The 11,843-nt window shown below is 49.8% G+C and overlaps 1 protein-coding gene across 1 annotated transcript in view; it reads left to right on the top strand.

Moving 5' to 3' along the window:
* The first annotated feature begins 9,489 nt into the window (after nt 1-9,489).
* PLCH1 (phospholipase C eta 1) overlaps nt 9,490-11,843 on the top strand; it is a 200,123-nt gene continuing 197,769 nt past the window's right edge. Inside the window, exons 1-2 of the mRNA XM_072727221.1 lie at nt 9,490-9,705; nt 11,508-11,609. The gene's annotated coding sequence lies outside the window, so the exon portion shown is untranslated. The remainder of the gene's footprint in view (nt 9,706-11,507; nt 11,610-11,843) is intronic.

Here is an 11,843-nt window from a genome sequence, read left to right as displayed (position 1 = left end):
CTATTACTTTGCTTTTTAAAGGACATGCTGGAGCAGTGTTTTTTGACTGTAGGCCATGAAGCATCAGTGAGATGTGAAATCAATTTCTTGAGTTGCCATGATCTATTAAAAGAGAAAGAAAAAAGAACAGAACAGGGGCGTCTGGCTGGCTCAGTGGTAGAGCGTGCAACTCTTGATCTTGGGGTCCTGAGTTCGAGTCCCATGTTGGGCTAAGAAAAACAGAACAGAATAAAATATATTGGAGGGCATTGCACATAGCAACGATAAATGTTATTTTTTTGTTGTTAAATTTGTTATAAATATATTTGAATACATGTTCTGGCCTGCAGTGCGAAAGTATATGGGTTACTGAAAAATCACTGCGGATCTCGTTTTCTAGCACTCTTTTGAAGAGGCCTGATGAAAAGATTTCCATAACTAAAGTGAGGGCATATAATTCAGACAGAAGTAGAGTTTTTTAAAAATTGAGGTAATGGGATAATTCTATTTTCTGTTTTGTTTTGGTTATCAAAACATAGCTTTAGCACTTGGGCAGTGAAACTGAGAAATTAGTGCCCTCTTCTGTTCTTCCACAAACACTGAACGCAGATCTGTTTTAGCATTTGCCACATTATAATTATTTGTCCTCTCTCTTCCAAAGTAGAATGGATCCTGCAACTCAAATCATACCTTATTAAATATTGGAGCATTTCTGCTTTCTCCACAGCATTTAGTTCAGTTTCTTGTTTGTTGGGAACTCCATGAATATGTATTAAATTAAGGAATGAAATAAAGAATGAAGTAGACGGGGGCACCTGGCTGACTCAGTTGGTAGAACATGTGACTTGATCGCAGAGGTGTAGGTTCCAGACCCACAATGGGTGTAGAAATTACTTAAAAAAAAATCTTAGGGACGCCTGGGTGGCTCAGTGGTTGAGTGTCTGCCTTGGGCCCAGGACGTGACCCCGGGGTGCCGGGATCGAGTCCCACATCAGGCTCCCTGCATGGAGCCTGCTTCTCCCTCTGCCTGTGTCTCTGCCTCTCTCTGTGTCTCTCATGAATAAATAAATAGAATCTTAAAAAAAAAATCTAAAAAAAAGAAAAAGAATGAAGTGAACCATTCCTGTGTTGCCTATTCATTTTGACCAGGACTTATTTTCTTTCTTTCTTTCTTTCTTTCTTTCTTTCTTTCTTTCTTTCTTTCTTTCTTTCTTTCTTTCTTTTCTTTCTTTCTTTCTTCTTTCTTTTTTTTCTTTCTTTTTCTTTTCTTTTCTTTCTTTTCTTTTCTTTTCTTTTTTTCTTTTCTTTTCTTTCTTTTGTTTTAGGACCTATTTTCCCAGTCTCTTTTTCCTCTATACACCTCATGATCCTACACTGTGAAGATTCATTTGCCTTTAGTGGTCTGAAAGAACAACTTTAAAACGTGTCATATTTGAAAATGATAGTTATTTTGGGCAAATCAAGCCCTTAAATACATATTTAGCATAAACACTTAAAAGAAACAAAACTAACATATAACGTTTATTTATTTATTTATTTATTTATTTATTTATTTATTTATTTATTTTAATTTTAAAAAATTTTACTTATTCATGAGAGACACACAGAGAGAGAGAGAGAGAGAGAGGCAAAGACACAGGCAGAGGGAGAAGCAGGCTCCATGCAGGGAACCCGACCTGGGACTCGATCCTGAGACCCTGGGATCACGCCCTGGGCCAAAGGTGGCGCTAAACTGCTGAGCTACCCGGGCTGCCCAACATATGGCTTTTAAAATGAAATTTTTCCTTTTACTATGTTTGTGTGGAAAAACGTAAACATTTGTTTTCTGGTTAAAAAAACAGGTGTTAGTAATACAGAGCGGGTATACCCCATTAGGATCCCAAATGGTACAGGAACAGGAGAATTTTCCTTATGGTATAAATTGCCTTCCCCGTCCTCAGCTTTCAAAGCTCCAGAGATTGTGCTTGGGCTTAGCACTTTTATTTTTCCTCTTCACAATACAATTTGCTCCTTTGCCTGAGCTTCTGTTCAACGTCTACAGCAGTGATGCAATGATTGCTCCAGGAGACGACTGGGCCGCAACTGGGTAGGCTGTGAAGATCCATTTTTCTTTCAGTGATATTATGGGATTCTGCAGGAATTTTTAATGGTAGCATGGGAGGAGGAACCCAGTATATTCCATCATGAAAAAAATGTAATCTCAAAGTTTCAGTACTATTTCCTGGGCCCGGGAAAGTCCTTGAGTCGTGTTGGTCCTGCCCAGCAGGCTCTGACCTCTTGAAAGTTGTAGATACTAGCTCTGTGGGAGGTCTTTCTGGAAACAAAACTCACAGAGCTGGGTTGTGAAGCTCTTAGGAGAAAGGAAAGGGGGCTCTGTCTTTCTCTGACACTACTGTTGCCTTTACTCCCTGCCCCCCAACCACAGGGAGTAAACAAACCAGTTGGAGAAAAATAGAAAATGGAAAAAAATGTATTTTTTTATTTTTAATTTTTTTTAACATTTAATTTATTCATGAGAGAGAGAGAGAGAGAGAGAGAGAGAGAGGCAGAGACACAGGTAGAGGAAGAAGCAGGCTCCATGCAGGGAGCCCAACGTGGGACTCGATCCCGGGTCCCCAGGATCACACCCTGGGCCAAAGGCAGGCGCTAAACCGCTGAGCCCCCCAGGGATCCCCAGAAGTTCACTTTAATTAGCATGATTTCTGCCTTTTAAAAAGTACTTGTTCTGGGGCGCCGGGCTAGCTCTTTGGGAAGAGCGTGAGACTCTGATCTTGGGGTTGTGAGAGTGAGCCCCGCTTTGGGTGTAGAGATTGCTAAAAAATACAAACTTGAATTAAAAAAAGTATTCATTCCTTGGTGGGAACTGAATGTCTCTTAAGACGTATAACTGGGGTTTAAGAAAATCTTAGTTGAATTGAAGGACTTCACCTAGACGGTATCAAAGTAGGAAGCCTGGAGTTCCGAATTCCAGTATCTAGTCCGGGCTCTTTCCTGAGCTTGGCAAACAATTTAAACTGCATCTCTGTATTTGTAAGGCGAAATAGATAACAAATATATAACAAATATAACAAAAGATGCACTTTAAGATTTTTACTTATAAGCAATCTCTACACCCAGAGCAGAGATCTCGAACCCACAACCCTGAGATCGAGAGCCACATGTTCCACTGACTGAGCCGACCAGGCGCCCCTGCTTGTAATATTTTTGATATTTCCATATAGAAAGGGCAAACAATTGTATAGGCTTGTTCTAGAGAAAATATGAACCAGCCATTTAAAATTGGAGCACTTTGGGCGCCTGGGTGGCTCAGTTAAGTGGCTGATTCTTAATTTTGGCTCAGGTCATGGTCTCCAGGTCCAGGGATCAAGCCCCACATTGGGTTCTGTGCTCAGCGGGGAGTCGGCTTCAGGATTCTCACTCTTCCTCTGCCCCCTCTCGCTCTTGTGCTCTCTCTCAAATAAATAAATCGTTAAAAAAATGAGGGAGCACTTAAAAATGTTACTGTCTATTGGCAAGGAGTCAGCCCTACGTTTGTTTTCCTCTGGAGGCCAAATACATTTCAATGTGTGGACTTTGCTAGCATTTAAAAGCTTTAAATAGGGACGCCTGGGGGGCTCAACAGTGGAGCATCTGCCTTCAGGACGTGATCCTGGAGTCCTGGAGTCCTGGGATCGGGCTCCCCACGTGGAGCCTGCTTCTCCCTCGGCCTGGGTCTCTGCCTCTCTCTCTGTGTCTCTCATGAATAAATAAACAAAATCTTTAACAAAAAACATAAAAGCTTTAAATAGGTTACCAGTAACAGTAGTAATTTATTTACTAAGTAATCTCTCCCGTGTAACGTGGTGCTCGAGCTCACAATCCCAAGATCAAGAGTTGCGTGCTCCACCAACTGAGACAGCCAGGCACCCCTGAAACAGCACCCGACAACTCTGAGCGCTCACTTGGCGCGAGGCATTTTGCTAAGAGCTTCATCTGTAGTCTCATTTAGCTGTTTTGCAGGCGTGCGTTCCTCCCGTTAACCCAGAGCACAGCCCTGCCAGAATGTGTTAATTTATGAAGCAAAGTACTTCAGTGAATTTCTCACATTCCTGAATAGATAAAAGATGATCAAAATACTAATAATTGTTGAAACTGGGGGGATCCATACATAGGGTTTCATCATACTCTTCTACTTTTGGGAACTCTTCCCAAGATCAGCCGTCCTGCCTATGTTCCTTTCTGGACGTTTCCAGCTGAGGGTAACAGTGGCTTACTTGCGGGGATGAATGTGTCTGCAGCTGGGGACAGAAAGATTGGTGGCATTTACGCTGCACCCCCCACCCAGTTCTTCCAAACGCACACAGGAATTTTCTTTTCTCTCTCTCTCTCTCTCTCTGTCTCTCTTTTTTTTTTTTATAAATCTCTGTCATACGCATAGGAATGTATGCAAAGGTGTTCAGGGCTTTCTTTGGTGGCAGGTTCAGGAGGTGGCACCGTTGGGGACCCTTGCTCTTTTTATCTCCCAGACTCCACTGCTACCTTCATTTGGGAAGAGCAGCTTCCTTCCTATGGGGGCCAGATCCTCCCTAACCCCACACAGTTCTGGTGGGGCTGCTACCCCAAGTGCCCCAGCTCCTGGCCGTAGGGCTGGGTGAGTAATCAGAGACTGGCCACACATGTACTCTACTTGGTGTTGACCTGTGGATGGACACATGACCTGAACCAGGTCAATTAGGATCCTTTCCTACAATCGTATTTACAGATGGTAAAATCAAAAAACAAAACAACAACAAAACACCCCCCCCCCCCCAACCAACACCACCATCCCCTCCCACCGCCACCACAAGGCCTCTTTCCCCTGGGATCACGAGCTGAGGTCATGGAGCTGTCCCTGGTAACCCTCTCTCCACCCACCGGCCAGTGGAAAAGCTCATCTATAATAGGAAAGAATAAGGTCAAAACATTGACAAAACCAGGGAGAAAAAGAGTAGGCTCAAGAGTGAGAATGAATGTGGGAAAGCAACGATGATGGTGCTTGGCTGAGGCACTGATCCTCTCCTCTCTGTTGCAAGATGGGAGTCAGTCCCGGGCGCTTCCCTCAAGTGAGTGGGTTGCGGTTCTGCTATTTGTATGTTGTTTGTATTTGTATTTTGTTATTCGTAAAGGTGGGCCCGAAGGAGGGCTACTGCTCGGTGCTTCGGGGGTACCCGGTGAACTCCAGCTGGGACTTACCATCGCGCAGTGTCTGGAACATGCAAGTGCTCACGAAATATGTGCAGAGAGAGAGAGAGAGAGAGAGAGAGAACTTCTCCATCCCCGTTAAGCCCTTTGGTGGTTTTATCTGACTTGTTGGTGCATCGATTGAAATAGAATATTTATCTCCTTCGCCCGCTTGATGGAGGGGACTTGCAGATGTTTGCTGGTTACATCTCAGTGTCTCCAGTACGACTGTATTTGCAACTGAAAGCCCCGTTTTTGTACCGCCAGAAACATCAGCTTTCAACCCAGATTCCTAAGAATCTGGTTCTCCAAGAAGCCCTTGATGACGCAGCACACGGGGGCCCCCCTCCGAGCACGTCCGTCCGCTTACCAGCTCTCGGGCACCTTTACGGGCCGGGAGTTGCTGATCCTGTGTCAGGCGCCCTGGGGATCAGGGCAGGGGTGACGGGTGGAAGTCTGGCAGCTATTTAGAGGGAGGCCAGGCGGTGCTGTGCCAGTATAATTAATGAGAGTCATCGCTCTGGAAGCCAGAGGAGAGTGGGGGTGGGGAAGGAGGTCTCTCACCAGTAAATGGCATTTAAGAAAAATCGGTGCTTTCATGGCCCTTTTACTGCACAGACGAGGTTAAGTCAAAGGACTGCTGTAAAGGGCCTTGGGGAACTCTCTGCGCGGAGGGGGGTCCCCGAGCCGCCGCCTGGGGAAGCCAGGAGGGTTGGACCCCAGGCTTTCCAGCGGGTCTGATTTCAACCTTGAATTGAGCTGCCAGCAGGAGTCCCTTATACTCCTGGAGCAGGAAAAGGGGTGAGTCCTTAAAAAAAAAGCCTGTAGTTTGGTGACCCAGAGACCACTCAAAAAAGGTACTACGCTATAGGACCTGCCCAAAGAAGTGTGAATCCCAATCCCATTTTTTCCCCCAGTTCCCTTGTAACCGGTCAAGGAAGGGGGTGTTATTTGTTTTGTTTTTCTATTGACTATTCGGTAACCATGGGAGGGTTTGGGTAGCCTAGAGAGGCTGCCTACTACCCACTGTCTAATCCCTTTGTTATCATTCCCTGGGATAGTCACAGGCGGGGAAAAGTAGTTCTTGTCTGGCTCCCAAGCACTTAGCAGTGTGACAATATTTTCTTGGTTTTAGTTAGTGATTTTTCCCTGATTGATGGTGTTAAGAAAAAAAACCTCAGAGGGAGAAGCTACATGAAAAGATTTATGGATATCTTCACGTGTCTTCAACACTTAAGACCATGATTAAGTATGATTCACACGAAGGGAGGGAGAAGGGCCAGCAGATGGGGCTTGGGCTGTTATCTCCAAGGCTCGATTTGAAAAAGAAGGGGTGGGGGGCGGGAGTGCTGTGTGGGTATTTGCCTCGATTTCGGTAGGTCTGAAGTATTGCCTAGAGAGAAAGTTTCAAAGCTTGTAAAATTGTGGTCATCGATTAACACTTTCAAAATAAAGGCTCTAACAAACAAGTGCTCCTGCTGTGAATTTTGTGTCTGGGCTTACTTTAAGGCGCGCATCTGTGGTTTTTCAGGGCTAAGAAAGACAAGACGGGAGGCTTGGAGTGGGTCACCTCCGTGGGTGTGCGCGGGGTCCTCTTGGGGTGTGTGTGTGTGTGTGTGTGTGTCTTATTCTCTATTCGGCCTTCCTGTTCACCATGGAGATGACCAGCAAAACAAACCTCTAAAAACCATCTATTTGTATGCAAAGCGAGAAGCAATTGGGGGGTAGGAGAGGAGTTACCTGTTTAATCTCTTATACATTGAGGATTCTCCTATGGACATGTTAAAAAAAAAAAAAAGACTTAGGAAGTTTTCTTTCTTTGGAGCCAAGGAACCTTATATGTCTTTTTTTTCCAAATTGGATTTTTCTTGGTACCCTGGCATGAAGAAATTCAAGGGACTACTCTGGTGGCTTTCTCTCTCTCTCTCTCTCTCTCTCTCTCTCTCTTTTTTGAGTCCAGGATTGCTTTCAGGATAAAGTTTCTCCTCGCCCATGGTGCTTTGCTGTGACATTGTAATTGCCTCCGTTGAATTGGATAATACAAATGGGTTGTTTCTATGGCATCGGCTAAGTGGGATGAAAAGGTGAAACCCTAGATGTTGCGCTGGGAGGTCACGGTGCACCCCCACCCCCACCCCCACCCCCACCCCCCTGCACTAACCGCCCTGCTCTCCTCGCTCGCTTTGCAGCTTCCTGAGCAAATTCACGCATGAAAAAGAAAATGACTTTAGTTTATGTTGTCACTAAGCCCAGAAAAATCCCTGCGCACCCGGGGCTGCCAGCTTTCCTAGGACCTTCTTATTGGTGGAGAGTTTTAAATTGAAGGTGAGCGAGGAGCGGAGACTCCAAGTCCCTCCCAGCCAGGCTTTGAACTAACAATGGGGCAGGTTGAATGAAGGCTGAGAACTGCAAATCCTGGAATCCAGGGGCCGGATCCCCCCCGCGGCTGCCGGGCCCGCGCGCGCGCTCGGGGGCTCCCCGCGCTTCCCCGCTAGCTGCGCACCTACTGTGTGCCCTGCCCCTCCGCCGCCGCTGCCGGCCCGGCCCGTCAATCCGACTGAGTCACTGAGCCGTTTAGGAGAAGCATCTGGAAGAAGAGATGTGCGGGGCACGGGGAGGGGAGTAAGTGCTACCCGCAGTCCCTCCTAAGGCAGGTCTCCTCGGTCACAACAGCTTCATAGATGCTTGCTTCTTCTTTTAAGAATTTTTTAAAAAATAAATATTTTTTATTGCTGTTCACTTTGCCAACATATAGCATAACACCCAGCGCTCATCCCATCAAGTGCCCCCCTCAGTGCCCGCCACCCAGTCACCCCCACCCCCCACCTCCCTTTCTACCACCCCTAGTTCGTTCTTCTTCTTCTTCTTCTTCTTCTTTTTTTTTTTTTTTAAAGATTTTATTTATTTATAAGAAACACACAGAGAGAGAGAGAGGCAGACGCAGGCAGAGGGAGGGAGCAGCAGGCTCCATGCAGGGAGCCCGACGCGGGACTCGATCCCAGGACCCCCGGGTCACGGCCTGGGCCTAGGGCGGGCGCTCACCCGCCGAGCCACCCAGGGGCGCCCAGGCAGGTAAGCGCAGGTAACGGCAGGTGCGCGGCCCGCGACGCCCTTGGAGGTGAGGCTCTGACCCTGGAGCTCCTGCTGCGCTCCCGCTTCCAGCTCGGCGTCCCCGAAGCCCCGCGTCCTGCAGCCCCCGAGGCTCCAGCTCCAGACCGAGCCCCGAGGAGGTGTCTTGGACCTGCGGGCAGCGCGGGGGGCCTCGCGGGCGGGCCGGGTGCCCCGGGGGCGCGGGGGGCGCGGGGAGGCCCCGGGGGCTCCGGTCCGCGCTCCGCAGCTCCAGTTCCTGATTTGCCCGGGAGCTGCGGGCCGGGAGGGAGGGGGCTCCGGCGAGCGCGTCGGGATTTGAATGAGAAAGCAGGTCGCGGCGGCGGCGCCCCGCTCTGCCCGGGCGGCTCGGGGCTTCCGCGGGCGTCGGGGGCTGCGCGCTGCTCGGTGCCCCCCGGCGGGGCTGCTCGGGCCGGGAGGCACCGGGCCGCAGACCCCAGGCCGCGCTGTGCAGGCTGCTCCCGCGCCCGGGACCCCGGGAATCCTCAACTGCTGAACCTCGGAGTTGAGCAGGTCGGTGCTGGGGCGGGGCGGGGGGGGGACCCGGCGGCGAGCGGGGCCGAGGGCGAGCAGACCAGGTGCGCGGACGAGCAGGTGGCCCGAGCTCCGTCCGCAGCCCGGGCGGGACCCGGCGAGCCCGCGTTGCGGTGCGTGGGGATCCCCGAGCCCCCCCTGCAGGCCGGGCCCTGCACCGGGCTCGATGGGGGGCTCCGAGGGGCTCTGAGATGTGCCTGTGCGTGCGCCCGCGCCTGATCTCATAGTCGGGTCGCCCGTCGGAGGCTGGAGCTCTGCAGCGGGAGGCCTCCCCCCACGCGGGGTCGCGGGGTCGCGGGGTCCCGGGGTCGCGTCCCTGCACCCCCGACCCCCGGGCGGGCCCCCCTCTCCCAGCGCGCGGGGTGCACTGCCCGTTGCACCTGGGGGGTCTCGCGGCTGCCCCTGCGCCCAGGGAGCCCGCGCAGGGCCCCTCGCGGTGGCTGGGGGAGCCCTGTAGGCTCAGCGCACGGAGGAGGATTCACCCCATTACCCTCCCCGGCAGCGGACCGGAGCCCCGGAGCGGCCCGCCGGCGGGGGGCGGGGCCGGGAGCGAGGGGCGTGGCCGCGGTGGGGGCGTGGCCAGGGCGGGGCGGGGCCCGGCTGCAAGGCGCCGCTCTGCGCCTGCGCGCGGTTCCCATGGCGACGGCGCCGCCAGCCCGCGATGCCCCCGGCTCGCCCCTAAGCCCGGTCCCCCGCGCGGCGTCCGCGGCCCCCTCTCTCCTCCTCCTCCTCCTCCTTTGTTGTCCGCACCTCGGGGCGAGCTGCCGACGGGGCTTTCACGGTAGCTGCTCGGCACTGGAGCCACGACCAAGCCCCCGGGGCAGAAGCCTGTCCCCAGCCCCGCCGCCGCGCTTTTCTGATTTGAGCGCAGACGGGAAGGAAAGGGTGAGAGCTTGCTCGTTGGGGCGGCCGCAGGGACCCCCCGCCCCCCGTACAGCTCATCTCCTTGGAGGTGAGGCATTAAAAAGAAACAATTGCAGCGCGGTGGCTGCCCCCGAGCAGTGAGGCTGCAGAGCTGCGCCTCCCCTGCACCTGGCGAGGCGCGCGGCCCGGGCACCTGTGTCCCCCGAGCGGCCCGGGCCCGGGAGGCGCCGAGCTGCAGGACCCGCCCACGGAGATGCCAGCGCAGAGAAACAAAGGGTTTGCCAGAAGTGGGGAGGGGTGGTTTGCCCAGTTGCCCCAGATGGTCACTTCTGGGGTTAATCTGCAGGGAATGTTTCCAGAAGCCTTGATGGGAACCAGTCCGATTTCTCAAGCCTCCCGTTAAAAGTGTCACTTTTGCTTTGCTTGAAATCGTGAGTCCTGACAGCTCTGTCCCTTCCGAGGGGTGGTGGTGGTGGTGGTGGTGGGGGATCTGGTTTGTTTAGCCCAGGTCAGCATTTGGCAGGAGGCACAGGCCTCAGGGGGGTGCAGGAGCTGCGTGCATCATCTCAGTTGCTCGTGCATCATCTCAGTTGCTGGTCGGTGGTCAGCAGGGTTAACATGCCTCGCTGCCGGGAAGCAAGCGTGCATTAACATCAACATAACCAATAAAAGTTTGAAAATGGAGTTACCCCCTCTGGAATGAAGCGTGGCATAAAGATACCGGAGCTGAAGCACTAGGGGTTCCCTCCTGCTGTATCCTACTTTTAAACCATTTGCTTTCAAGAATAGCAAATGTTCATCAGCGGTGGAAGTTTTCAGCCAATGTCCTTCCCCACCGGCAGCTGACGAAGTCAACGTAATTCTACTTTTCAGATGATTAGCAAATAACATGCTGTTAAGGTTCTCTCTCCCATCCCATTCATTATAAATGCCTAGACGTTATGCAATCCATCTAGCTCCCGTGTTAAAAAAAAAAAAAAAGTCCAATTAAGTTTCCCCCCCCTCCCTTTTCTCACAATTAAAAAAAAAAAATAGAAAAAAACTCTTAATTTTCAGGTTCAGATACTTTGTGACCCTATTTGGTGGTTTGTAACTGGCTCCAATTCCCTAATTCTCAGTGACATGTGTTTCTGCTGGTTCCAGGAGGTAAACTGCAGTTTAGCAGATCATGGGATAATGAGATTGGGAGTGCTTGGGGGAAGGCCGGGGGAGAGGCATGGGAAGGAGACAAAGGGAGGGAAGGCTGATGGGCAGAGCCGGGATTTATAGCTGCACCAGGTTCTGCATAAAAGCTGTGAAAGTCCTGGCTTCTGTTAGATACATTTTCTCACAACATCAGTATCAATTAAACTTATTTTTAGAATCAGTCTTCAAATAATTAGAAGGATAGAATTGTAAACATAGAATATTATAGTGGTGCTTTGTGTTAGTGTGCCATGATGTAATTGGGAAAACTCTTAATTAAATGTTTTCTGCTTAATTTATTCATTTAGTCAAATTTTTATTGAAAACCATCTATAAGGCCAGATAAATCAATCCGGAGCCCTGCCTTCCATAAACTCAGAGTTGAGTTCTGAAATAATTCTCATGCTGTTTCAGGTTTTCAGAGCAGATAAGAGTACTCTAAATCAACTGTTCTCCCTAAGTGTTGAGCAGTCCTACATCTAGATTCAGAAACAAACGCTTAAACTGGGATTTAAAAAAATACCCCAAAGACTGCTTTTGAGTATTTTAGATTTAAAAAAAAAAAAAATGTATAGTGAGAAGAATTGTGTGCACCAATTCTATTTAATTTTTTTTTTTTTTTTTTTACATTTTTGTAGTACAGACTGGGCCCTAACATTTGCTGTCTTCCGAAGTACAGTACTGAGTTTGGGAGGAACAGAAAAACCCTGTAATTCTCAGGTTTCTTAGATGAAGATAAGGTGAGTGATTCAGTAGTCCTTTGTTCTGGCTCCATGTTTCATGACATAATAAACCTCCTGCAGCTCCTTTCTAAGAATAGTGTTGGTCCGCATGCTTGAAGGATCATGACTATTATTTCTCTGCGGGGAGGAAAAAAGGAAAATTATGATAGAAGGGGGGAAACGGATAAAGGAGTACAGTAGGGCATTTAAACATTTTAACTTTTGAGCTGGCCTAATTCTAGGCATTTTTAG

This window comes from Vulpes vulpes, chromosome 11, assembly GCF_048418805.1.
Source record: "Vulpes vulpes isolate BD-2025 chromosome 11, VulVul3, whole genome shotgun sequence".
Classification (NCBI taxonomy): Eukaryota; Metazoa; Chordata; class Mammalia; order Carnivora; family Canidae; genus Vulpes; species Vulpes vulpes.
Note: the sequence above shows the minus strand (reverse complement) of the source record. Positions and strands in the feature narration are given on the sequence as shown.